Below are 27,875 nucleotides of genomic sequence, written 5' to 3'. Positions count from 1 at the left end.
AATTCAAGAGTCGTCTCACGGCTGGAGATCAAGTTTGTGAGTCAGTCTGCGGGTTGACTTGGAAAGCAGCAGTTTAGGGAGGAGGGGGAGAGATGGGGAGACCTAGAGGCCACCCCCTGCGATGGCCTCTTTGTTCACAGGGCTAGTGGCTTCCACTCCAGCTGTTTCTTTTAGAAACATCACAGAAGTCTTAGAAGCTATGCTTTATTCATGCCGTGGGGAGCCTTTCCTCCAAAGGACTCTCCTGACCCATTTCCCCGGCATTTCCTTTATTTCTCAGGTAGGATCATTTTGTTGCTATTGTTATTTTTCCGGTACTATTATCCTCTGTGTGAAACTTTATAATTTGTGTCTAATACATGAGCATTGCCTTTAGGAACTGATCCCCTTGCTATTTTTAAAGGATATGCTGCTCCTGTGTGTGTGTGCGCGCGCGTCTGTGTGTCTACATTACTTTTAGAAACGGAACTATAATAACTAATTTATAATCTCAAAGGACAGGAATATAGGCAATATGCATTGATTGAATGAAACTTGAAGGGTACCACTATAGAAGGTATGAATTAATATTGGAGTAAAGGGGCATTTACCATCGAATATTGTACCTTTCTCATTTTCACTTGAAAAATTTCAGTTTACTAGAAACTTATAAATAGAAATAACTAAGAATGTTAAATCCTTGTTAACGAAAATAATTTTTCGTGCTTGTTTTAGCAATACATATAGAGCGATACAGAGAAGATTGGCATAGCCCTGTGCAAGTATGCCACACAAATTTGTGAAGCATCCACATTTTTGTTTATCTTTAGGAAAACTCAAAATATCGTTCTTTTCTATTCCAGCTGAGGTGGACCACATATTGTCTGAACTACCTTTTTCTCCCCTACCGCTTTTCTTTCTTTTTAACAATTATTTTCAGTATCACATTGGTGATCATATAAAATGAACTCAGGTAAACCAGATTTCTGTCATTGGTGAGAGTTTTGCCAAACCTTAATTGTGGTGTGCTGCTTGCCTTTTAAACAAATTAATTTTGAGAAATAACTTAGTAACCTCCAAATTGTAAACTTTTCAATATGGTAGTTTGTGTCTGTATATCTCTTCAAGTCAAGCATTTACTAAAAAGATATTGATGACCGTGTGGGAGTAAAGGCGTTGCTGTATGAATGCGGTTTCACAAAACTCGGCAGTTCCCATAAATAACTGAGCAGCATAGATTGTATTTACCTCTGTAATATCTAGATTAGAGAATTAAAACCATGAGTTTATGAATATCCAGGTTGCTGTCTACACAAATATAGAAATCTTTTAAAATTATGTCTCCGATGGGATGAAATATTTAGTATATGGTATTGGGCCAAGTGGGTAGCTATCTGGTGAAAGAGAGGTTGGTTCTATATCTCATATCATTTAAATAAATTCCATCTTTATCAGTTCATTTTATATGATGATCAGTGTAATATTCCAAAGAATCATGACAAAGAAAGAAAGGAGGGAAAAATCAGAAAGGCAGCTCATAAAATGTCTGGTCTACCTCAGTTTGAAAAGTGAAAATGATATCTTTAATAAGGATTTCAAACCATGAGTATATATTCGTGTCTTCTTAAAATCATAAAACTATTAGAAAAAGCGTGGGTAAATTCCTTTATCACTTTGAAGCAAGAAGGCCTTTATAACTATGACTCAAAATTCAGAAACCATAAAAGATAAGGCTTGATAAATTTAACTCAATTCAGATAAAAGTTTTTACATGGTAAGAAGTACAACAGGGATTGCCGGTGAAGATGGTGGAGTAGTTAAAAAATAAAAAGAAGCACTACAAGCAGATTCAAAACACAAAGGACAATCATGGAAAAAATATTTGCAATGGATAAAGGGCTAATCTCTCTATGTAAAGAGCTCCTACAAATCAATAAGAAAATGACTGGTAGACCAACAGAAAAATCAGCAAAGGACATGAACATATGATTCAAAGAACAAGAAATACAGATCCTTTTTAAACCGAAGAAAAGATCTTCAGACTCAGAGAAAATGCAGATTTAAACTGTGCTGAAGTAGCAATTCTCACTTCATCAGATTAGCAAAAATGCCAAAGTGTGACAATTATGTATCGTGGACCAGACGTGGAAAAAATTGTCACCGTACTTCTTGTGAGAGTACAGATAGTACAGCCCTATGAGGCCAGTTTGGCAGTATCTATCAAGATTACAAATGCAGTTACCCTTTCACCCAGTGATCTGGCTCTGTAATTTTTCCCTGCAGATACATCTGAATACATATAAAGTGACGTATATAGGTTTTTCATTAGACCATTGTTTGTAATAGAAAAGATTGGAAACAATTCAAATATCAGTTAGTAGGAGACGTGAAATAAACTGTAATACATCCATACAGTTGAATATTGTGTAGCATTTAAAGAGAACATGGACATTCTCTATGCAGTGATATGGAAAGGTCTCCAAGATACGTTCTTAAATGAAAAAAGCAAGGTGTATGGGGAGGCCAGATGGCTCAGTTGGTTAGAGCATGAGCTCTTACCAACAAGATTGCCGGTTCGATTCCCACATGGACCAGTGAGCTGCACCCTCCACAACTAGACTGAAGACAACAAGCTGCTGCTGAGCATCTGGAGGGGAGGCCAGATGGCTCAGTTGGTTAGAGCCCGAGCTCTCAACAACAGGGCTGCTGGTTCAATTCCCGCATGGGATGGTGGGCTGCGCCCCCTGCAACTAAGATTGAAAACAGCAACTGGACTTGGAGCTGAGCTGCACCCTGCACAACTAGATTGAAGGAAAACAGCTTGCAGCTGATGGGCCCTGGAGAAACATACTATTCCCAAATATTCCCCAATAAAATTTAAATAAATAAATAAACAAACAAGGTGTAGAGCAGAATATGTGGTATGCAACCTCTGGTGTAGAGAGGAGACAAAATACACGAGTCTACATTCAGATCTACTTGTATCTGCATGAAGAAACATTGAAAGGATAAACAAACAGAAGAAACTCAAAGTGATTACCTTGAGTTGGTGGGTGGGGGGTGGATGCTCAGAAAAAGGAGGACAGCAGCGCTGTGTTCTGTATACCTTGTTGTATTCTTTTTATGTGTGAACCGTGTGAATTACAAGTTACATGTTCGTAAAATTGCATTTCAGTGGCAGTTTAGCACATGTTCAAGGGCTAGAAATATCTGCCCAGACTGTGATCATCTCTTGTTTGGACTCTTGGCTATAACCTCCTAAGTGGGTCTTGTCTTTGGTTTATCTAGAGCTGTGCTGTCCAGTATGGTAACCACTGGCCACATCTGTCTTTCGAGCACTTAAAATCTGGCCAGTCCAATTTGAGATGCGCTGTAAGTGTGCTGGGTTTAGATGACGTAGCCGAAGAGAAAAAGAATGTAAATGATCTCATTAATAATTTTTAAAGGGTTGACTGCATGTTGAATGATAGCAGTCTGGATTTGGGGGCGGGGTTAAAGTATATTATGATATTAATTTCACTTGTTTTATTCTTACCTTAAACGTGGCTATTAGAAAATTTAAAATTACATATGTGGCTTGGCTCTGTGGCTCACAATTTTACTTCGTTTTGTTTGCGTAGCACTGATATGGACATCTGTCCACACTTGGCATGTCTGCCAGAATCACTTTCTAAAAAAAAAAAATAAATAAAGCTAAACATGCATTAGAATCTTCATTGACTCTTAGATGCCTATAGAGACACTTTGTAAGAGTCTCTGAGATGCTTCCTTTATGGGGTCCTCACCTTCCCTCTCACACAAACACTGCTTCTCTCCACTCTCTGGAGCTACAGGCCCCTTCATAGATGTAAATCGTTGGACACACTATCCTTCTACTTGCATTGTCCCTGAACTTCCATTTTGTTGCCTTGAAAACTCCTACTTGTGAATCTGTGGTCCCTTCTTTGATGAAGCTTTCCTACTTCCTGTGTCCTGTTTTCTTACAGCATTTGGCTACCTGTGCCTTTTCACACTTATCACCTATCACGCCATTAACCTTTTCAAGGGTATTGTCTTCGCAACAGACTGTGAGCTCCTCTGGGGCAGAACCCATCATTTCTGTAGTTCCAGAATCTGTAAGTGCCAGTAAATAAACTCCAAAAAGCCACTAGGAAGTGAGGTTGATGGTGTTTTGTTGAGAGCACACCATGCCCCGTTTACCTGGCTGGCACTTCCATTTGTCTGTATATTGAGGAAAAGAAGCTCAAACCCCATAGGTCTTCCCTTGGTTAATAATAGGCCTCTCTGGAATGTTCCAGCTTTAAACAGGCCGGCCTCCCTATAGGCAGACGATGACGAACTGCAGAGATGTTGTCCTGCCAGACCTGTGGTGAGTCCTGGTCTTCAGGGTTGTGTTCCGACTGGAAGGTGAGAGGTATTCTGTTTAGTCAGAGAGCAGAAATCTCCAAGCTGGCTATGTGCCCGTGTTTCCAGAAGGTAAAGGTGGCAGGTGGTTGCCAGAAGGTGAAAGCACCAGTGGAAGCCCGCCAGCCACACAAAGGCTGCGAGCTGGAGTGATGAAGTTCTCCACAGTCTTCTTGACAAGCTCTTACTTCAGTGATCATCACTGTGGAAAGTTACTCCTGCTTGCTAAGATTCCCATTGTCCTCTTCTGCTTGTGGGACGCAAGCTTCTGCTTGAAAGAGAAGAGTAATAAACAGCATATCCAGGATCTCTGGAGTTTTAGAAGGAAAAATTGGAATTTTGCAAGAAACTTCTCTCGTTAGCTAAATAACTTGAAAGGCTCATGTTTAGACCCAGATTTTAGAAGCTTCCTTCCATTATTCAGGATCCATTTATTTCTTAGATAATGATTCAGACATTTTCATGCGGCAAAGCTTCTTGTACCGCTCTCGTAATCAGGTGAAGGAGGAAGTCTTTCTTTTGCAAAACATGGAGGGCCAGTAGTATAGTAGAAGTGTCTACAAGGGGCTAGAAAAACTGGTCTGAACCCAGGGTTGCTACTCCTAATGGTGTGAGCATAAGCAAGTTCGTCACCTCTCTAAGCCTTATTTTTGTCCATAAAGTGAGTTTATAAACACCTAGGTTGTGAGGATTTACAAGAAGCAAACGAGCTCCAGTGCTTCACACAGGGCCTGGTCCATAGCAGGTTTTGGTAAATAGGATTTGTAGTCCCAATGCCAATGTAGATTTGTCCTTTGCAACTGTCTGCTGTTGAATCACCCGATGGGCACACAAGGCAGAAGAGCAGCGTGTCCTTTAGTAATTGCGATGGACGCAGTGACTGCTGGACAATAGTCGTTCCTATTCACCGCTCTTCAGGTTCTCCTCATCTGATGGAGGGAGGGAGCAGATGGGTAAGGAGTCAGGACACACGGGTTGGAGAACTGGCTTCGCCACTAGTTAGTCCCATGAGAAGGCACTCTACCTTGCTCCTGAGTCTCCTTGTTTGTATAAAGGTGTGGATCTTTTCCATCACTCAGATGTTCTGATTGTCTCCGTAAAGCAACAGAAGTGGGCCCCTGCTGGTTATGCTGCATTGTGGGTAGGGTGACAGTCACTGCGTGGGACTCCCACCTTCAGATGGCCCTGACCTGGAGGCATGTTTTCCTTTCCTTTGGGGATTATGTCCCAATGCCAAGTCTTCTTTCTGGACTCCATTCTCCCCAGTCTACTCTCATCTTTTCCCAGGATCCACCTGGCTGCGTTTTTCACCAGAGATCTTTGTTTGTTTTCAGGGTTTGAGGTCTGTTCCTTGTCATTCTTCTGACAAGAGAGAATAATCATTTTTGAGAAGGAGATTATCAGCGGACTTTTCTAAAGTAACTTTTGTGCCTAGCAAACATTTTTATGAACATTTTGCTTTCTCGTAGGCACTGTGTCGTTGGCCTTCTCTGTCTCGTTTGCTCTCCTTCCTTTGTTCTTGTTTTTGGTAGATGAACACAGTGCATTGTATGCCTTATGACCAGATAATTCGAGCTGGCAGTAATCAAGCTTTGGGGCTAATTATCATTAAAGAGTAATTTCACTGCTGACCATAACTGATCTTGTCTTAAACCTACCATTGAACTTCTTTTCTGTCGTGATTATAAAAGGAAAAAAAATGCTTTTGGCAATAAACTTTTGAGAATTGGTTTCCTACATTCAGTTGTTTTCCAAACCAGCTTTACAAATTTAAAGAGTGCCTTTATTAATGTAGTGATTTGTCTGCTTTGTATTACATATTCAAAATAAAAGAAAATTGAAACAGTTCATCATTGACATGAATGTTGCAAAACCAGCATCTGGTTTGAATAATGAATTTTTGGGTCCAAGTTTTGCTTCATTGAATGAAGCTAATAAAACTGCCCTTGATTGTTTTGTCAGTGACTTCTCCTCTCCTAACTTTTGGTTCCTTTCAGTTGCCAATTTGGAAGCCACTAAGGTTTTCTTCAGAAAGTTTTTTCCTAGAGGTAGGTCCTTTTTTTATGTAACTCTCAGACGGCCACTTTTCTGTCACCAGCAGGGCTCAGGTGATAACATCCTGTGATCACAAAATCATGGGTTTGGGACATTTCAAGTATCTTCTCTACCAGTTAAGTTCTTGGAACAAGAGCAAAGTGAAAAAAGAGCTCTAGAGTTGGAATGATTGAAAATTAGATGTTGGTGTAGCACCATAATATCCAAACAATTCAGGGTCAGGTACGTAGACAACTGTTGCCAACTTTTGTTTTTACCTTGAACTTGGATGGTTGCAGAAATATACTTGCACCTGGGTGATGATAACACTACTTGGAGGGCACAAAACCATTCCCACTACTCATGCTGATAACATATGTGCTCATGCATGTAACATGTACACACATACTCACAGGTGAAAACACACTTTTTGCTAGTAGGTTTTCTGATCCATAGATATCCATGCTAATTATATTTACAAAGCACTTTCAGATTCATCATTTGATTTGGTTTTCAGAAAACCACTTTAAGATGGATAGAGTAAACTGTTATTCCTTTTTTACTCATGAGGAACCTCCTGGAAGAAGTACAGTGAATTTCTCAAAGACATACAGATGTCGTGTGGTAGGAAGAAGTGACATTTTATAACGGCCTATTTTTATATTTTATCACAAGTCCTGTATTTTTTCAATAAAAAGCTCACTGAATAAATGAATATATGAACAAACAAATGCAACAAAAATGAAATTCTAAAGAATAAAACAAAACCCTAAAGGGAAATCTCTCCAGTAGTCAGCTAGTAAAAACATAGAAGCAAATGAGTATTTTCTGTTTGTTATTTCTTTGCCTATAATCAGAGTTAGCAATGGTGCAGGCAGGCCTGTTGTAGATTCATGAGAAATATTCATTGAATTTCATTGAATTAGCGTTACTTAGCCAAATAGAAAAATAGCAGATTAGCCCTTTATCGATGGATACGTGGATATGTGGATTGTTATCAAACATGAAATTGGCTGAGACGGACTATCAGTTCCCTACTTTCTTCACCTAGAAATAGTTGTCCGCTGCAGTAGGGCATTCCGGAAGGTGTAGGCTGGAAAATCAGGGGTTGTCCACCTGTCAGCTAGGTCTCAAGCATTACCCCCACTCTAGCTTTAAAAAATTCATTAGCAGTTGTGTTTGTACTGTGCTCCTCACAAGAATAAAGGGAAAACAGAAACTGTGGGGTGGGGTTGAAAGGTCCTGTCAAGCAAGGCCCACAGATGAGAGTGAGATTTCTGGTATCGGAGCCATCAGGCAGCTCCGTGGCCAGGGAGGTGGGCACAGCACCAGCTCTTCATCCTTCGGGAAGTCAGGGCAGAAAATAGGACCCTTTTTCACCTTGTTAACAGAACTCCGCCTTCTTCCTCTGAGAATCCTGGAATCCTTCCTCTCTTAATTTGTCTTTAAACTTTGTAATGCTTTGTAGGTGATGTTTCCCCCCCTTTTGCTCCTGCTTCTTTTTAAATTCTGACTCTTCAGGAGCCAAGAGAATGTTTTCCTTTTTACTGATGAACGTGTGTGAGGCACAGGTGCTCCTTAAAAAACATCGCGTACACTTCGTGATTTAACCTTTGCCGCTACATTCTAGGTTCTCTCCTGATAACTCCTTGCTGGATCCTACTTGTTTAAATTCACTTTGGCCATGTAAGACTCCAGGCCTCAAATTCCTGTCTCCTTTGGTTTGGCTGCTTCTGTCCACTGTTTGGCCCAGTTGGGCCTTCAACACATGAGGCAAGTGAGCATCCATCAGTCCATCATCATTTCCCGTGGCTGGTTCTTGAGCAGGCTTTGGCACAGGCACGCGTGAGGAATGGAAGAAGTCGTGATTTAGCAACCAACTGACAGGGTTTGAGTCCCAGGTTAGCCCCTCGCTAGCTATATTAATCTAAGACAAGTTAGTTAATGTATACACACCTTGGTTTCCTTATGTGTAAAATAAGTCATATTTATTTCACAATGTTGTTGATTTGGTGTAATTGGAAGGGCTTTATGAAGTGTTGAGTGTTAGTACTGCAGACACTTTTTCATGGGGAGCTGATTAATACACTTAGGTAAGGTGCTTAGATTGTGATCAGAGGAATAGTGTAGGAAAGGCAGGCTACCAGAGTTGCCCGAATAAGGAAAGGGCTAAGCCGCTCTCGATCAAGACCCTCTCCTTCCTTTCCTACACAGTGATGAGATCAGTAGATACTGAGTAAGTGGATGGTGGAGGAACAGAGTTGTCAGGAAGAGGGAAGACGAAGGACACGAGCTGGTTTGATTATCTGGAGAGATGAGCTTGGGCACCAAGGGTGTAGGCTCTCTTGCCACCAAAATGTAAGAAAGGGAGCGTTAAGTGGAGGCTCCTAGTTGAAATGCTGGTGACCTTGGGGGACTGAATGAATTTGGCAGCAATGGAAAAGTAAACGAGAAGAGCGGTTGGAAAATTAATCCAACCGAGAAATTAACTGGGCCTGGGTACAACTGTGTCCACTAGGAAAAAGCAATGCTGGGAGCACAGTACCTGGCACAGCGTAAGTGCTGAGGAAATGTTTGTGAATTAATAAATGGGTGCAGTCAAGATGATGTGGAGAGCTAGTTGCACCATTGAGCTGTAACCTCAGGTTAACTGTCTCTCTGCCTTCTGAAAAAGCCTGTCTCTCTGCCGTCTGAAAAAGCCTGTCCTTGGAAGAAGAGAGTCATTGCGTCCCGCCCAAGTGAGCACTTCAACCTGGGAGGGCATGTTCAACCCTGCAGAGCGTGTGTTTTTTGGGTCAGGGATGTGACCTGTACCTGGGTAAGATGAGACCCATAAGCCTGCACACCCCCAGTTGAGGTCTCATCAGCTTGCAGGGAGAAGCACCATATTTACAGGTACCAAGAACATTCTCCACCCTCCAGAGCACATTTCTTTAAGTCATTTGGCGCAAAGACGAACACTACTCCTGGTTGTATTCTCTGCAGGTGACATGGACACCTGTGGTTTAGCCTCTACATAGTATGTATGTGGTTTTTAAGATAAACAGAAGCGCTTTAAGGGAATGGTTTTAGAAATCTGCACATGATGACAAATGCCTGAAGATACTTCACGCAATAAGCACTGGAAACTTACTCTAGTGGGGGGTTTGTAGGTTTGGTTGGTATTTGAGGGACAATTAAAAAGCACATCTGTAAGAGTGGGAGATTTAGATTAATTCTATGTTTTTAGCTTGTGTCATTTGGAATAGCTTAAAGTTTAGCTGCTTCTGCTGCAGTTATAAGTTTGTGGTCACCTTCGTTCCCTCTTCCTGTGATAAATCAACTGGAATATAATTTAAATAACTTTCCTAAACTCGAAATGTGTTAGGAACTAAGGAAGTCCTGTAACCACTCAGATTTCTCCAGTCTCAGTCTTGGGCAACCCACTAAACCATGGGGCCTGCATGTAAGATGGAAGTCGAAACACGTGAACCTGTCTTTCCTAACTCAGTGGAATTTTGTGTGTCTTGCTCATGTAGAGTACAGCATTTCCTAGATGTATGCATGGTGTTCTGAGCTGAAAGGAGTATTTATGTAGTGCCTGTCAGAGGTATGCTTGGTATGAAAACTGGAAGAGATTTGCCTCACTGGTTTGTTTAAAATTCTCAAGCATAATGCTGTACTAACATAGCTTTTATTCACTGAGTCTCCTTTACAGTGTAGGGAAAATGGCCACGTGGTGAATGAAATAAATATACTGGACTTGATCCTCAGAGCGAGAAAGGCCTGTAATGTTTATGTGAAAAGGTGATCCTCTGTTCCTTCTGCTTGGCAGAAGGCCTGGATGTACAACGAGGTATTGCCCTGTGTCAGATCGTGTGTCCCTCAAGAACCTGGTGTTATCTTGTTACGCTTAAGTTTCAGTTATTGAAATGATGACATGCGATAATGGCTGCGGTGGTGCACACCAAGCCAGGTGCAAGGCCCCGTGAGCGGCTGATGGAAGGAGTGGCTATGGGAACATTAACTCCAGATTCCCTCACTTGTGTGTGATGAAAATATCCATCCCGGTGTGGGTCTTAACAGCAGGTGTGTGTGTGTGGGGGGAATCACTGCTCATTGGAAGCAAAAAGGGGCATGTCAGCAATACTGGGGAGTGTCTGTATTTGTAATCCTTTGGTCTGATAGGGACTCATTCATTTTTCTCTGGCTTCACTGTAATGAAAGCACTTCATATGCCGAAGTAAACTAAGACACCATCCACAGAGAAGATTGTTCTTGACACCTGCTGAGAACCTCCATACGTGCTTAGATTGGGTCCTAGCAGCACGGGTCATGAGCGTCCCTGTGTGTTGTCCTTAAACAGTTTCCCAAGCCGTCTGAGCCTCCTTGGGAACATGTTGTTACTCCTGGAAGAGAGTTCAGATGCAGAATAATTCGGCTGTTTTGTTTGTTTGTTTTTAATGAAGAAAAAGAAATCCAAGATTGATGAGGAGGAGAATCAGTATTCTCATTTAATGAGTCATAGAATGTGAAAAAGGAAAGCCTTTTCTGTGTGTGGTTCTTTCTGACTGACACTCTTCCTCCTTCCACTTCTTGGGTAATGCAGTCTTAACACCATGAAGCTAGAGGAACAAGTCAGGCGTGGTCTGTCCTTGACAAGCAAAATCTTACAATTAAACTGATTAAGTCTTAAGTCAGTACGTTTTCTAACTTTGATGTTAGGGTCTTTCATAGGATATAATTTTATGAGTTGCCTCTTTCTAAAGGGGCCAGGGTGTATGAGGAAGGAAATCCATTTCTAAAATGTAAAGTTTGACAACTAAAACGTAAAAGTGAAGCTCCGTAGGATTACCCTACTTTTACCTCTGCACAGTCCCTGAATGGGCTGGCATTGTCACTGGGCCCCTGGGCTCAGGTATCCCAGGATGCAGTTTTATCCACTTGAAAGTCCTTATGTGTTCAGCTCAATTAGATTAATTACCTTCCTCACCAGGATTCACAGTGCTTTGTGACTAACAATAGCTGTTAGTTTTAGCCGCAGTAACTAACTGTTACTTTTGCAAGTAAAAAGGTACTATTATTAGCCTCTAAAGGGCTATGGCTTTTGGGGAACTCAAGAGAGGTGTTTTAAACAATCATTTTACCCGAGATGGAATATAGGTTAGCAAATTTGTCTGCAAGCTACTGAGATTTTTTACTGGCTGTGAGATATTTGCATTTAGAAGAGAGTTCTCATTCTGTATCTATGGTCTCTCCAAAAGTAATTCCGGGTATGTCATGAAAAAACATGCTATTTTCTGTACCTCTTGGAATTAATAGAGTGTTTTGTATTTTCTTGGTTTCCTCATTGAGCTGAACGCAACCTTTTGTCCATTGAGAGTTTACAGAGAAACCCACCCTGAGTGAGACATGGTGTCGCCATCAGGGCCCAGCAAAAGTCAAGGGCAGAGTCCTCTGTCTGAGCTGCAGGGAGGCTGAGCAGTGTTTCTGACATATTATAAAGGGAGATCTCATACTCTGTGCACTCTTAAGTGATCAAAGTTAATCTTTTCATCCGCCCTACTCCCTTCCCCTAGTCTTCTCCAAGGGAAGACAAAAATCCCAATTTGTGAGTAAGATAATCATTTGTAGGTTTCGACATTGAGTGGATCTATGAACCTAATTTTTCCAGAATCCTAGTCTTGTGGGAATTCTGTTACCAACCTTTGTACTGAAATAGATAAGTAAAAGATAGGGGAGGAATGGTCGTAAAAGAAGGACTAATTCAGGCATAGCTAGCAGATTGGGGCACATCTTCAATATAATAACAGTGATAATAATAACACTATTCACATGTTTATCTCAAATTATTTAAGTTACTTTCACATTCTTTATTGCGCATGTCCTTTATATAACTCTGAGAGAGGGAAGGGCAGGTACCATTTAATCCTATTTGTTTATTCAACAAGCATTTATTCAGTGCCTACTGTGTGTCAGGCTCTGTTCTAGGTACTAGGCTGGGAACAAAAACAATAAAAAAATTCCTGCTTTTGTGGGACTTAAATTAGCTGTGAGGAGACAGGCCATAAATAAATGGAGTGAAGGAAATACAAGTTATGTTGGGTAGCGTATCTGCTCTGGAAAAAAGGAAAGGGGATAGAGAGTGTGTGTCGTCGTGGTGGGGAGTTTTGTCACAATACTTAACAGGGTCATTGGGGAATCACCTTCTCACATTGGTGAGAAGACATTTTGAGTAAAGACTTGAAGAAGGTAAGAAGCGGTTACCTGGGGAAACAGTGTGTCTGGTAGAGGGACCCCTAGTTCACTGGCCCTGAGGTGGGAACCTGCCCAGTATGTTTGAGGAGCTGCAGGGAGACCAGTGGGGATGGAGTGAATGAGGGAGAGGGTCGTGGGAGATGTGGTGGGGGTGTCCACATGTAGGCCAGTGCGAAGATGTTGGCGTTTGATCTGTGGGAGATGGAGAGCCATTGGGGGGGGGGGTTTGAGCAGAAGAGTGACATGATGGGCGAACATGTTAACAGTTACCACTCTGGCTGCTGTGTTCAGAATAGACTGAAGGGACACTGATTTGGGGGCTCTTGCAATAATCTAGAACGGAGATGGTAGTCCTGGACCAGGGTGGTAGCTATGAGGTGCTGTGAAGTGGTGAGTTCTGGGTATATGTTAGAGGTAGGGTCAACAGGTTTGGGTTTAAGGCATGAGGGAAAGATGAAAGTCAAGGATGACTCCCAAATGTTTGACCTGAGCAACTAGAAGGCTCGTTCACCACTCACTGGGATGAGGGTGACCGGGAGGCACAGATTTTGAGGGCTCAAGGGAGATCACTGTCATCGTTTATAGGCCATGTGAAGTCTGAGGCCTCCACATGATTGTGTCCAGTGGGCAGACTGGACATGTTTCCATCTGGAATTCAGGGGAGAGGTCAGAACTGAAGAGATAGACATTTAGGAAGAGTTGGGGTATAGGTGGAATTGAAGCCGTAGACTGGATGAGATCTCCTGGCAGGTGAGAATAGATAGAATGGGGAAGAGGTCAAGGGTTGACCCTGGGCACTGGGAAGATGAGAAGCTGAGAGAGGTAGAGGAGCCAGTAAGGGAGACAGAGACAGAAGGAGCTGCCATGGAGCGGGGAGGAAAGCCAGGAGGGCTGCAAGCTGGAAACCAAGTCAAAGTGTCCCAGCAAGGAGGGGGTGATCGTCCCTGTCCCTATTGCTATAGGTCAAAACCGAGTCCCAGTGGGTCATAAACTGAGGCCCACGATAAATGGCTCCCCAATGGCCGTGGCTGGGAAATAGCTGGGCTAGGACTCAAAGTCAAGTTCATCAGTTGACTTTGAGTCCAGGAGAGCTCTTTGGCCTTACCTGACCTTTGTGTGCCATTTTATGTTGTCACGTGCTTCTTGCATTGCATTGTAAATGTCTACATTAGTTCCTCTATTTCCGCAGTAGTATCTCATTCTTTTGTTCTTTAGTTTGTAAGAAAATTGTGTTGTCCCATATCTTTTATATAAATACGTAATGTATGTTCATTATAAAAAAAATAGAAAAACAGATCAGCAAAAGGAAAAATAGTTTAGATGAATAATAATTGCACCATGCAGAGAAATTGGTGTATGTCCTTCCAGACTTTTTTCCAGCCATCTAAGTGGACATACATATTCTTTCCAAAGATGATTCTGTAGTATGTTACATATTACTTTTTATAACCTTTTTTTATCAATGATATGTCATGAGTGTCCATACTGGTGTGCATATTATGCAAATTGTTTTATCTCTCTCTTTTAAAAACAGTGCCTGGATATCTACAATATAGTTTGCCAAGTTCATGATTATAAAAAATAATCTAGAGGGTAAGGGGGGAGGGGGTGGTAGATGAGGGTAAAGGGGATCAAATATATGGTGATGGAAGGAGAACTGACTCTGGGTGGTGAACACACAATGGGATTTATAGATGATGTAATACAGAATTGTACATCTGAAATCTATATAACTTTGCTAACAATTGTCACCCCAATAAACTTTAATTAAAAAAAAAAAGAAGTAATCCAGAGATCACCTATGGGAATTAACCCCGAAATAGGAGAGTGATGATAATGGGAAAGTTTATATTCACGGAGCTCTACCATGTACTGGGTAGGCAGTTTGCCAAGCATTTTATTCACAATGTCATTTAATTCTCAACAGTCCTGTGAGGTACTGTTATGATCTCCATTTTTGTAGTTGAGGCCCCAAGATTTAGACACATGCTCATGGTTGGGATGCAGCACGGGTTGGAGCTGGGATGGATTTGGACCCAGTCAGCCCAGCTCCAGGGCCCCAGCATTCTCCATTGTCCATTTCTTCTCTCTCACTCTGTGTTCACATTTGACCCCATACTGAGCTGTCTGTGAGCTGCCTGCCCCCGCCCTGCATTCATTGCTCTGGGGAGCTGGCCAGGTAGGCTGGTGGAAGGGAGCTCGTGCTGGGAGCAGCATCAGTGATACCTGCTTCCCACTCAGAATGGCACCACATACCCCAGTCACCAAGCTGTATTTGATGAGGTGCCATTTATTCATCTGTGATTCATGTAGAAAATTAGGGTTTCATCCCTCAAGGTTCACTGTTTAAAACGAAAAAGCTCGACATCTAAAAGAGTCCCTAGTCATATCGATCCCCTTTGGGCTTAAAAAAAAGTCGTATTTCAACCCATTAGTTAAAGACGTATTTGCTTTTTTATAGATTCTCAAATCTGTAAGCACACTTTGAGTGACTTAACTTTCAACTTGTCAGTACCTTTTGAGATTCCTTTTTCTAACCTTGTGCATCTTAGTTTTGTTAGATATTCTTGTGGTAGAATAAACATATATAACATGTAATGTATGTAAATGCGTAGTGTATAGTATACAGCATACGATGTAATTGTGTGTCTGATAGAGATGGGCTGAATGTGTGGAATAGAGTAGTTAAAATGTTGACAAGCTGCAGTGCCAGATGTATCAGATTGTGTTTGAAATCACAGTTGTGGTGTTATTTGCAAAATTAATGTGGCACAGCGACAATGAAAAGGGAATTGCTATATTCCCAGTGCCCCTGTTGTCACCTGTAAAGTTGGGGAAATTGATTGCGTACTTCGTTAAGTCACTAACCATCATGCTTCAAAGCAATACTGAAACTGCAAAATACCACACAAAGCATTCGGGTGTTATTCTCTTTTTAGGTTCTCAGCTTAGTCTCTTAAGTAACTACTACCACCAGCTCACTGTTAGATTAAGTCACATGTATCTTTAGCTAAATAAATGGTAAGTGCTGCTTAAGGGTTTGGTTCATTCATTCCAGTTTTTAACCCAACACAGAACATTATGCTTCCACACACATGCCCCAAAGCTGTTTCGCGGTGGTGCTAGGATCATGGTCCACAAACTTGGTCCAGCTCTTCTGATTCTTCACTTCCAGGCAGACCTTTGCTTTTCAGGATATTGGCAGGGGTTTTAAAAGCAGTGCATATTGGGGATCATCTTGTGACTCTGTTCCATCCTCATGCTTCCTTGAAGGTTTGCATCTAGAGTGATCAGAGAATAAAGGCACTTCTGTGATGGATGAAGTTAAATAGAGCTCTTCCCTAGGAAACTCCTTACGCTGCTAATACCGTGTTTCCCCGAAAATAAGACCAGGTCTTATATTTAGGTTTGCCCCAAAAGACACATTAGGTCTTATGTTCAGGGCATGTCATCCTAAAAAATCATCCTAGGGCTTATTTTCAGGGAAACATGGTAGAACCTGACATGCTGTATCTAAAATACAGAAAAAGTAAAGTAAACTTGTGGAGTCGTCCTTAGCGTTCGGATGTTGTCTGAGACCCAACCTCCGTGCTTCTGAGAGTACCCATTCCTGTTGCTAAACTGCGAACCTCCTCATTCAGTAAGAATCACATCTTGTTAGTTATGTGTACATACATTCTACCTGAATAGTCAGTAGTTTCAGAAAGAAAACATTTCTAGTGGTTGTGTACTTTACAGAAGTTTTAGGCAAGCTCAGAGATACTAATCTGAAAGTCAGAGTTTGTGTCAGGATTGTAGCTCATAAAAAAACGTTCTTCTATGCTCTTTTATAAATCTTGGCTTACAGTTTATTTTGAACTTGATTGATGAACAGAAATTTTACTCGCGTTGACTAATGCAGATCGGTTTCTCTACTCATCCTCTGTTGAGAACTTGCCTCTTGCTCTCTTTTAATAAGTGGGGAGTATGGAACATGCTGTTCACTTCTTTTCCTTCCAAATTTGGATTTCAGATTAATGAACAGAATAAAGCGAGCGTCTTTCAAAATTTGATTTTAAGTATGTGGATATATATCATGAAGACTATTAAAAAGAACAGGATGTTTGGTGTGCCTCCCTTCCCTTCGTGAGCACAGAAACTTCTCTTGGCTGTTCCCCATATTGAGGCCGGCCAGGGATAGCTCTGAGCACCAAAATCTTGGCGACAAAAAAAACCAAGTCTCTTGGTAGGAGAGTGAAGACCCCTTCTTATTCATTAGTTTTGTTTTTTGTCACTGGGTAACTTTTGAAAATATGTTAAAAACCTGTGCCATCTTGCACACTCCCTCTCCTGCAGTTTGGTGAGGTGCCAAAGCTTGGAAGACTTAACCTTTCTCAATTGGAATTTATTAGCTGTAAAAAAATGCTTTCTAGTCTTGCTGGAAGATGTGAATAGACAGTGAAAATTTCATAGATTTTTTTTTTTTTCCCTTTCTCTCCGGTTAGTCTAAATACAAGTTTTTCTTTTTTTTTAAGTCCTAAATCCTTTCACATTGCAATTTCGGGCTGGGCGTGTGTTGGGTGATTATTGGATACAAGATAAGATATTGGACATTTGGACAAAATAAACTGTCCTCTTTGAAAAGAAGGGGAAAGTTTCAGTTCCATTAATGCAAATAATTCCCAGATTATTCTAAATCACGTTGGCTAAAATGTCAGCAGTAACTCAGTCAGGAGACAGTGAGGCTGACAGCCCTAAATCCTGGTCCTAGCTTAGCCCCTGTGACTTCTTCGGAAATGTTAGGGAAGCTCACGGCTGCCTACCATGACAGAGAGAGACAGAGAGAGACAGAGAGAAAACATTTAGTTAAGGACATTAGTTAAGAACATTTAGCTTTGTTTCGTGAACAATGTCAAAAGAGGAGTTTGGGCGTCATTAGTGGACTTTCTTTTACGGGGCTTCCGGACGCACTGGGAATGACAAATGCTGTCCTCAGAGTTTCCTGCTAATTAGGTGAGGTACTGTGTGTCGGACGCTCAGCACAGAGCTGGACACGTTAATGTACAGTGAGTGTAAGCTGTGGCTATTACCATTATTTTTAAATCGTCTGTTACCATCAAATGATGACTTGTGAATACTTAATCTAGCATTCCCTTATTCCCAGTGGGACACAGGACGAGTCATCCCTGCATTCAAGGGAACTAGAATCTAGGACCTAGGTGTGCTTTCAGTAAAGGGGACCCTGAAATCAAAAGTGACCACTGTTTCATTGCAGAATGGAATTTGCATTCTATTGGAGAGGTTGTGATTAGTAGGATTGATTTGTTGATGTCATTGGGTAGTTAGTTACTGAGCACCTTTTACGAGCCAGGTACTTGGCTGGGTTCTCAATACATAAACACGAAGAAGACAATTGTGGTCCCTGCACTCAGGGAGCTTGTATTTTCTTGGGCTGCAGACAAGTAAAGAAGCAGTTGCATTTGCTGAATAAATGCAAGATACAGCTTTCTCTTTGGTGCCTACTGGGGGCATTTGCTCCAGACTTGGAAGGTCAGGGACAACCTGGTGGAGAAAGGGACCTTTCAGCTGGGACCTGGAAGACAACAATGGAATATTCCCGCAGAGGGGCGGGATGAGCCTTGGTCTGTGGCAGAGAGAGCATGGTGCATTAGAGGAACTTAAGGGACCCCATTATGGCTGTAGTGTAAGGTCAGGATGGGGTCTGGAGGAGGGCCAGAGTCTTCAAGCCTTGGCATGGAGACGGGAAACAGCTGTAAGCAGGGGAGTGGCCTGGGTTGGTTTGCATCTGGAAAGATCACTCTGGCCCACCGTGTGGAGGCTGGATTGGAGGAAGGCAAACTGGAGGCAGAGAGGCCAATTAGAAGGGGATCTGAGTAAGTGAGTGCAGGTGCGAGAGGTGATGAGGGCCTGGACCAGGGTGCTGGTGAGTGATGAGCTTGATAATAATCACGAGGGTATCCCCTACCCCATGGAGCACTTGCTGTGCCAGGCACTGCTCTGAGTACCTTATCAATAGTAACTCTTGTGACCTTCAGATTACCTTTGGAGGTCTGCGCTATTAGTGTATAAAATGTGTTATTCCATTGGACAGACGAGGAGCCCGAGGGCCAGGAACTTGCCCAGTTACATCATTGGAAATGGCAGGGGCAGGGTTTGAACCCAGGTGGACTGTCTTGACCATCATGCATAAGTGAGTGGATTCAAGACATATTTGGGAGCTAGAATGGATAGTACTTGATGATTTTGACTTGAGGGTGGGTGATGAGACAAAGTGATGCCTGGTTTCTGGCCTGGGTATCTAGGTGGATGGTGGTTACCTTGACTGAAATGGGGGATACGTAATGGCGAGCAGACTTGCGATTGAAGATGATGAGAGACGGGTTCTGGACATGCTTGATTAGTGATGCTAATCAGGAGAGTTGAAGGCAGGATGCAGATTTCAGCATCATCATCACATAGGGGCAGATAAGTTTGCCCAAAGGGAGGATCCATAGTTACAGAAGAGCAGAGGGCCCAAGAGAGTAAAACCAACATCTGAAAAGCAGGAAGAAGAGGATCCCAAAGGAGACTGAAGAAGGTTGGTGGTGAGCTGGAAAGCAAAGCAGGAGAGCTTGTGCACAGAAGGGAAAAATCGGGTTTCAGGAAAGGAGGACAGGCTCTCAGTGGTCTGCACTTGCTAAGAGGTTTAGAAAGCTTAAGGGGGTCCGTCACATGTAGTACAGTTGAGGTCATTTGGTGACTTCAACTAGAGCCAGTTCCATGGACTAGGGCGTCTGTGGTCAAGAGTACCGTGGGTGTGGGAAGAACGGGGAAGTGACCAGCGGGGGAGGCAGCTGTGCAGACCAGGCTTCTAGAATCAGGGCTGGGAAGCAGAGAGTTAGGGAAGGTTTTCTTTTGTCTATTTAAAGATGGGTAAGTAGGCAGGTTTAAATATGGATGGAAAAAGATGCTGATGGGACAGGTGAGGCCCCTGAGGAGGTAAATGGGGACCAGAATGTAAAGGACGTCAGGGTAGGGAAGGAGACAGGCAGAGTATAGATGCTGGAACATTGCAAGTGGGAGCGGAGAGCTGAGGAAGAACTGGCCATCTAATTAATGGCTTATTCCTTATGGGTGCAGAGAGGCAAGGTGGCCTGCTGAAGATGAGGAGAGAGGTGGTGAGGTCAGACTCTTGGTAGTGGGAGAGATTGCTAACACCTGTCTAGAATGGGAAGGAGAGCCAACCAGGAAAGTGTGGAGGGATGTGGGCAGCACTGTCAGGTGGAAGGTAAGTGGATGGCACTGCAGGCCGACCGCGTTTTATTGCATCTCGCTTTATCGCACTCCGCAGATGTTGCGTTGTTTACAAATTGAAGGCAAGAACGCTTCTCCAGCAAAAAAGATTACGGCTTGCTTTACGGCAGTGCTCTCTTTATTGTGGTGGTTTGGAACCGAACCCCCAGTGTCTCTGCGGCCTGCCGCTAGTTTATACCAAGGTAGAACTGATTGACTTGTTAACCGTTTGAAACCCCAGGTTCTCATCAGCCAGTAAAATATCGTTGAACTTTCTATAATTTGTATTATTAAAAACATAACAAACAGAAAAATACAGAGATTTATTGGAAATGCTTTTTAAAACTACTAGCCCTTCCCTGGAGATTCTTAAACACTCCCACAAGAAATCTTGCCCACCACCCCCTATTCAGAATCTGAATGGTGGAGTGTCACATAGTACAAAGCAAATGCTTTAGACAGGGGATCTGGTGCCCACCTGGAGAAGTATATATACAGGTAAGACTGTCTGCATGTGTACTCCTGAATTTTGCCTCATTTGGGCAGCTTCTTGTTTACATAGGTTCCCTATGCCCTGCCCATAGCTGAAATCGCGTCATGATTTAAAAAAAAATGATAAAAAAATAATCTTCCTTGCCGACTATAATTCCTGACTCCAGGGTCGAACCTGTGCTTCCTCTTTGGGCTCATTTCCATTCCTCCCTCCCATGTTTCCTCTCTACCTCAAGACCCGCTAAGGGTAGGTTGTGACTCATAGGCTTGCCTTGACGTTGGTCTTCACCCAAAAGTGCTATCCCCGGGTCCCTTCCAGGTGGTGTCCCATCTAGCCACTGGCTCCGCATGTCCAGGATGGCGTTGTAAGCTCAGCATCTCAAAGCTCTATGGATCTGAGCCCTGCCTGTGTCCTGCCTCGGGAATATCACGAAGGAGAGAAAGTAGGGGCCGACACTGGGTGGGTGTGCTTCTTCCAGGCCTCTCGTACCTGAATCCTTTCATAGCGTGGTTTGCTCATAAAACCCACGCTTTACTTAAATGGCAGTAAAAAATTGTTCTGTGAGTCTTGGGCAAAGGCAATAAATAACAACAAAAATCAGTCTGTTTTTATATGTGCCAAATGAAAATCCAGCCCAAGTAAATAATCGTTTCATTGAAAAAGGAAAAAAAAGTACTGGTCGCGACCTGCTAACTTGATTGACCCAGTATTTGAAAAACACTGCCTTGCCCTTGGGTTTTCACCTAATTATTAAATAACACAATAGAAAATGTGTGTTTTCAGGTACAAAGGGATTAAAAATAGATGAAACAGAGCAGTCACCATTCCCTCTCAAATGGTAAAATCTAGATTGGTTTTGAATTCAGCTGTGTCATATGTTTATTAATGTTTACGCTGCAGTCACCATTTAAGACTACACTTATTTTTATTTAGGAATAGTTGTGTCATAGTGGAAGGGCACAGAGCTAGTCACTGGGGGAGCTGGGTTCAACTCACCACGTGGTTCCGAGTGAATTGGGTGGCCTGAAACAAGTAAACTTCCTCTCTGTGTGTTTCACATTCGTCCTGTAAAAGCCAGTGCCTGGACTAGATTTTGGGTTTATATTGTTTTAGTTCTAAATTTTTTTTACCCTACTCCGGGACTTAAATACAAAAGTTCTAGAAATATAGCATTGCTCAAATATAAATGTTTTCTCAAAATCTGAACTTTCCAGTGTGAGTTCTCACCCAGCACTTTTTCTAGTTAAAAATTCAAATTTCACATCCAACTTCCAGAAGTAAGCAGTGGAAACCTTTATTCTCTAGGACAATGCCATGTTTTTTCATATTTCTGTGCCCACCCAATTTTGTGAATTGACGAAATGATATCGTGGAAGTTTCATCTTGAGGCAGCACATTGTTGTTTTTCACTGGTAACGTCACTAATGCAAATCAAGAAAGTGGGGTCTGGTTGCGGCTCTGTGAAGTGCTGTGCCCCCCTTCATGCCCTGTGTTTCATAACGTGGAGCTGGTCAGACAAGTTCATGGAACCAGCCTTGATGTTAGCTTCTTCCCCAGCCATAGGACACCATTCCTGAGCAGCACTCTCTCTAGAAAATGTTCTCTGCTCTAGGCAACCCGTGCGTCTCCACCTGCTCAATCCGTTTGTCTATGTGGTGCTGGGCTTCCATCATAAATGCCACATCAAGATTTATTACCTTCCAAATGCATGCCACTTTTGGGATTGCTAATCTTTTCCCACCTGAGCACCTCATCTGTCTTCAGCTAGTATCCTCGGAGATTTGCTTGCTATTATTATCAAGGTTTTGCACTTGTATATGTGTGGGCTTCTCCAACTAGACTGAAAGGTGCTACTTTGTGAGTACTACTCAGTGAATGCTTTTGGCATGGATGGGTGGATGTATGAATGGACCAGGGCTGCTGTGATTGGATGCTTGCCTCCAGGCAAGTGCATTACCGCAGGTGGAAAAAACCACTTGACATATGTGAATGGGCCAATGGTGTCATCTTTGTTTACCAGAAATGTGACATTACTATTGTAGTTGTCATGATATGTGTTTTGTGGTGGTTTGCCTAATATTTCTATGTCTACCTCGTTTTAGGCACATAGTAGGAGCACACTTCCCAGCCCAATGGCTGCGGTTGAGTTACATAATTAGTTGAGTCGCAGTGGCTGGGTCCATATGATTGGTTCTAGTCAGTGAGTTCCGAGTGTGAAATGATGTGTGGCACATCCAGGCAAGAGCATGTGGTTACTCCGGTGAGGTGTGAGGTTCTCTGGAGTCCCCTTGTCCTCCTTGCGTGGTGACTGGTAACTCTCAAAGAGCAAGTAGTGTGAGCAAGAAATAAGCCTTGTACATTTGGGGGTTGTGCCTTTCCTCCACAGAACGTATCCTATCCTGACCATACGGTCCTCTTTTTTCTACTTGGAGATGATAACATGCATTACGTTACTCGACACGGCACAGTAGTTAAGAGCCCAAACTCGGAACCAGCATGCCTGGCTCTGCCACATACCTGCTTGTGTGCACTTGGGTACCGTGTTATCGTCTGTGTGCCTGAGTTTCCTTCAGATGTAAACTTGGGAATTGCATAATGGTGCCTGTGTGGTGGCTTGGTTTTGAGACTTAATGTGTTATCGCTGTAAAGAGGCGTGGGGCTCTGGTTAGATGTTTATTGAGTCAAATAAATAAATGTACCTGAGATGCTGTGGGAGAACTTAAGGCATTGACCATTTAAACGAAGGAAGGTTGGAAGTCTCATAGACGGCCTGTGAACAAGCAGGTCTGTTGGTGAAGGCTGGCTCGTGACTCGGGGCTGACTTCACACCTGCATCCAGAGCTCTCTGAATGCTTGTGAGATAGTGGCAGACCCGGAGCCTGGAACCTGTGGTGCCTGTGCAGGAGCACATAATGCCCTGGACTTGTTAAAAGAAGTTGCCTTGTGGCCACTGGGAGTCACAGGATTTCTAAGAGTTCCTTCCTTCCTGACATTGTCCCACTTCTCTGTGCAGGAGACCTCTCAGATTTGAGCAAGGTCCGTTCCTGCCTCCTTCAGTCCCAGGTCCCCCGAGTCGTCCCCTTTTCACTCGGTTACCTGGGATCCCACCTCCTTCCACAGGCGCTCCTGGTCACATTTTGTTATAAATATCTACCTCATAGAACTTTCCCAGTTTTTACCTCAGGAAAAAATGCAGGTACACTCACTTCACTTAATATGCCTGTGCTGTTTGTTTCATTGTGTCAATATGTGTTACTTCATCTATTTTAAGAAACAAGCTTTCAGGCGAGGATTTGGCTTAACTCATTTATACGGGCGTTAGTAAAATGCTCTGTGGAATTAGAGACACCTAATAAATGCTTTAGACTTTTGAATGATGCTATAATCATTTTAATGGAGGCTGATGTGTGTGTATTTAAACAAATGGCATGTTTTCAGCAACATTCTGGCAAATTAGCAGCTTCTAAATTAAAAAATAGTCTATACATAGAAAATGAATTTTGTAAACTACACTAACATGCAGTTATATTGCTAAGCTGATTTAAGCAGAGGCTGAAACGCCGTGGTGGAGCGAAATTTATTATTATGTTTTACTATATTTGTTTTCTGAAAAGTTGGTTGGCATGGCAGGGGTTAGGTGGGAAAGGGGGGCAAGTTAAAGGCGTTATTGTGAATTTAATGCATATTTTAAAGAGTTAGTTAAAAAAAACCCTTCATATTAGGTTAGCAGATGGGATTTGGCACCACCTCTTGCCGCACATGTGCCCTTTTCATTAGGAATGTGTGCCTGATGTGGTGCAGATGGTATTTAAGCCACTTAGTAATATTTTCCACAACCTGTTTTTAGTAATTAGGCTTGCATTTGCTGGTTCAAAATACTGGACTGCCTTTTGGCAACTTTGTAAACCAAGGAAATTGAAATGTGGTCAGTGCACCAGCAGAGGGCAGTGTAAGGCAGTGTTTCGTTCGCAGTCAGCCTCCCCACTGCTGTGTTTCCACGCTGGAGAGCTAGAATGTTCTCAGTTTAGAGATCCGATTTGAGAATTCAAAAAAAAAAATTTATTTGACAGTGACACATTTTAAAAGTCCTCTGTTGACTGCCTTCCAGTAAGACAATTTTTCCAGAACAGATTTGAGCTGCAATTTTATTTTATGAATTTAATTTTTTCTTGATTCTTCCATCAACCAGTATGCATGACTGTGCCGTCTGTAAGTCATTTTATTACTTCTCTTAAAAGATATCATATTCAATTTGATGAGAGATTTTTTTCCCCTCAACTCAGTTAGTGAATACGAATGTTTTTCAATTGGAGGGGTTTGCATTGTTTTGAAGACAGGTAGTAAAGTAAAGGTCATTTCTGAGTTGTGTGGTCCAGTCAAGTGTCACTGACCTTCAGAGAGTGACACCAAGGACTGCGTCTTGTTATAGGCTGTTGTGTTATATTCTGTTGTGCTTCATAACGTAACACCATGGCTTTTTACACATACACTTTTCCTAACCACCTCTCGGTGAACCCAACTCCATGGCTTTCTCATTCCCCTTGTTCCTATTTTCCCTGACTCTAAAAGCACCGTCCTTACCCTCCCCCTTCTCTCTTGATTGCAGCCTCTAAACTCTGTTCACCCCTCTCCCTTTCGGTGTCTTACATCCCATACCATCTTCTCTGTTGTGGACTGAATGCTTGTGGCCCCCCATCTATATGTTGAAGCTCTAACCCCCAATGTGAGTATTTGGAGATAGGGCTTATGAGTAGGTGACACAGGTTAGTGAGGTCATAAGGGGCGATGCCCTTAGAACAAAAGGAAGAGACGCCAGAGCTCTCTCTGCTATGTGAGGACACAAGCCAGGAAGAGGGCTCTCACCTTGATCTGGCACCTTGATCTGGGATGTCTAGCTCCCAGAGCTATGAGAAAATACATTTTTGTTGTTTAGACCACATAGTCTACGGTATTTTGTTAGGGCAGCCGGAGCTGAATAAGACACCCTCTTCGTGTCTTATGGGGATTAAAGGGACAGAGAAGGGAACCATCACTGTATGTTGGGAGGTAGCGGAGGCTCCGCTGGAAAGGACAGGTGGGCTGAGGATTAGTAGAGAGACAGGGGACCGCCTGTGGTGGGCGTCTGGCCAGGAGGTCTGGGAGAACGAGTGAATGCTTACGATGACGGCTGCGTTTGGTGGAGAGGGAACAGATGGACTCGGCTGAAAATGAAGAACGTGAGGCTAGATGGCATAGGCTGGGTGAAGCCTGGGAAACCAGTCTGAGTAGTGTGGCCTCGATGCTGTGGGGAGCTTCTCAAATTGGGAGATGTGTCCATGTGGGTGTCTGGGGTAAGCCAAACCACACAATAAGGACTGTGCCTCTCCCTGGGTGCCAGTTTGTCTGGTGTGGCTTCTGTCTTGCTGGGACTTCAGATACATTTCTGGGTATGTATTCTAAGGTGCTTTGATGGGAATGTCCAGGCCACTGGAGGAAAGAGGGCATTATTAAAAAAACCCTGAGCAAAAACATGGAGAAAGTGGGGGTGGAGCTGGAGTCTCTATTTAGAAGGGAAGACTTTGGGTCGGCCTGCCCCTATTTCCTTCTTCTAGAAATTTCCAAGTGCTCTGTGCCTAATGGTTCATTCTTCACTCGTGGCATTCCTGTAAGACAGGTGGCTGCTTTTCAGCAGAGGGTAGTCTAGAAACAGAGCTTATTAACATGTATAGGGTCACAAACTAGTTGGTTTGTGGTCCTAGGACAGGGGCCCAGGCCAGGGTGAGCCTCTCCGGGCCTTTCAAGCTGCTTAATGTTGGCTGTATAGATGCCGGGCAGAGCGGGGCAGCCCCAGGAGACGGGGCCTGCGAAGATTGTGGCCTCTGATGTTTGGGGAGCTGGTCCCTCATGTTCTGTCTGCCCTGCCACTTGCCAGCTGTGGAACCTTGAAGCTGACAAATGTACCCCCCTTTATTCTGAGTGAACATCAGGGATATGGGTCATTGGAGAGAGGGAAGAGTGTCACTGGGTAGGCAGACAGCTGTTTGTTTTTCGGCTCTTTCGTGATTAAAAAATTACAGACACCTATTGCCACAGAGCAATAGAACTTCAAATTCTATTTCAGAGGATTACATTGATGACTTCCCCCCCTCTCTTTTTTAAAATAATTTTTTAATTTTTCAATTACAGGTGACAGACATACAATATTATATTAGTTTCAGGTGTACAACATAGTGATTAAACATTTATGTAACTTACAAAATGATCACCCCGATTAGATAATAACTATGTATGGTTCCCCATCTGATAACCATACATAGTTATTATAATATCATTGGACATATTCCCTGTGCTGTACTTTGCATCCCCGTGAGTATTTTGTAACTGCCAATTTGTACTTCTTAATCCCTTCACCTTTTTCATCCAAACCCCCAACCTCCCTCCCGTATGGCAACCATCAATATGTTCTTTGTAGCTATGAGATTGTTTCTGTTCTGTTGGTTCATTTATTTTGTTCCTTAGATTCCACGTGTATGTGAATCATATGGCGTCTTTCTCTAACTTGCTCCGCTGATTTTTGTGTGTTATGTTTCATAATCTTACCACATTTTGAACATTTACACTTTTTCCCTCCTCTGAGACATGGGGACTCTTATCAGTCTGACATGACCTTATTTGTGTGTTTACCTGGTTAATTGTCTCCTGCTTTCACTGCACAAGAATGTAAGTTCTATTAGGGCCAGGCTGCTACCCAAGCCTTACTCTGTTGTCAGTGACCCATTCTAAAGGGTATCAGTCTGTGTTATTGGCTTGTTTGCAGGCATTGCCACAGGGGGGCGCTACAGCATCTCAGAAGAAGTGAGCCTCGCTTGGCAGGGTGGGTGAGCTCTGCGCTCACTGAAGGAAGTGGAATGTGGAATATCGGCTCTGAGCTCCTTCATTCCCCCACAATGGGCTGTGTCCAGCAGAACAACCCAGTTGTTTTGAACTCACTGCCTGGTGTACCGGAGTGGCTTTTAGGCGTGCAAAGTGGTCATATACCCAGAGAAATCTTTAGTAAATTGAAAAGATGTCTAAGTGATGACAGATCAAGAATCAGGTTTTTTGGAGAATTAGGTTTGAAGTTATTCCATTACTACTTTCTTGTTTGCAACACCAAATTCAACTGATTTTCTAATTAATGGTGGGAGATAGTGGATCATAACTCAGATATTGTAACATTACAGTTGAAGAATGTTTTTAAAAAGATGTGCCCTTTTATGTTCTTCAAATACACATGGTAATTAGAACTAGAACAAACTAGGACTAGGACACCTGTAGAAATCCTTCAAGGAACATGTGTTAATAAAGGAGTTAAAATGATATGAACTAATATATTATTTGCCTACAAATGGAATTTCTAGATATTTCTAAAACCAGTTCTATGAAATAGTTTAAGCAGTCCCCCCTCTATAATTTTTAATACTCTTTTAACGTAAAA

General features: G+C 42.7%; 1 protein-coding gene and 1 non-coding gene across 2 annotated transcripts in view; both read left to right on the top strand.

Moving 5' to 3' along the window:
• JAZF1 (JAZF zinc finger 1) overlaps positions 1 to 27,875 on the top strand; it is a 307,297-nt gene that overhangs the window by 58,181 nt on the left and 221,241 nt on the right. The window lies entirely within an intron of this gene.
• Positions 693 to 798, top strand: LOC141567079 (U6 spliceosomal RNA). Its single transcript, XR_012489473.1, has one exon. It is a non-coding gene; the product is annotated as a U6 spliceosomal RNA (small nuclear RNA).

Source organism: Rhinolophus sinicus, linkage group LG09, assembly GCF_036562045.2.
Source record: "Rhinolophus sinicus isolate RSC01 linkage group LG09, ASM3656204v1, whole genome shotgun sequence".
In the NCBI taxonomy this organism is placed as follows: Eukaryota; Metazoa; Chordata; class Mammalia; order Chiroptera; family Rhinolophidae; genus Rhinolophus; species Rhinolophus sinicus.
This window is presented reverse-complemented; position numbering and strand designations above follow the sequence as displayed.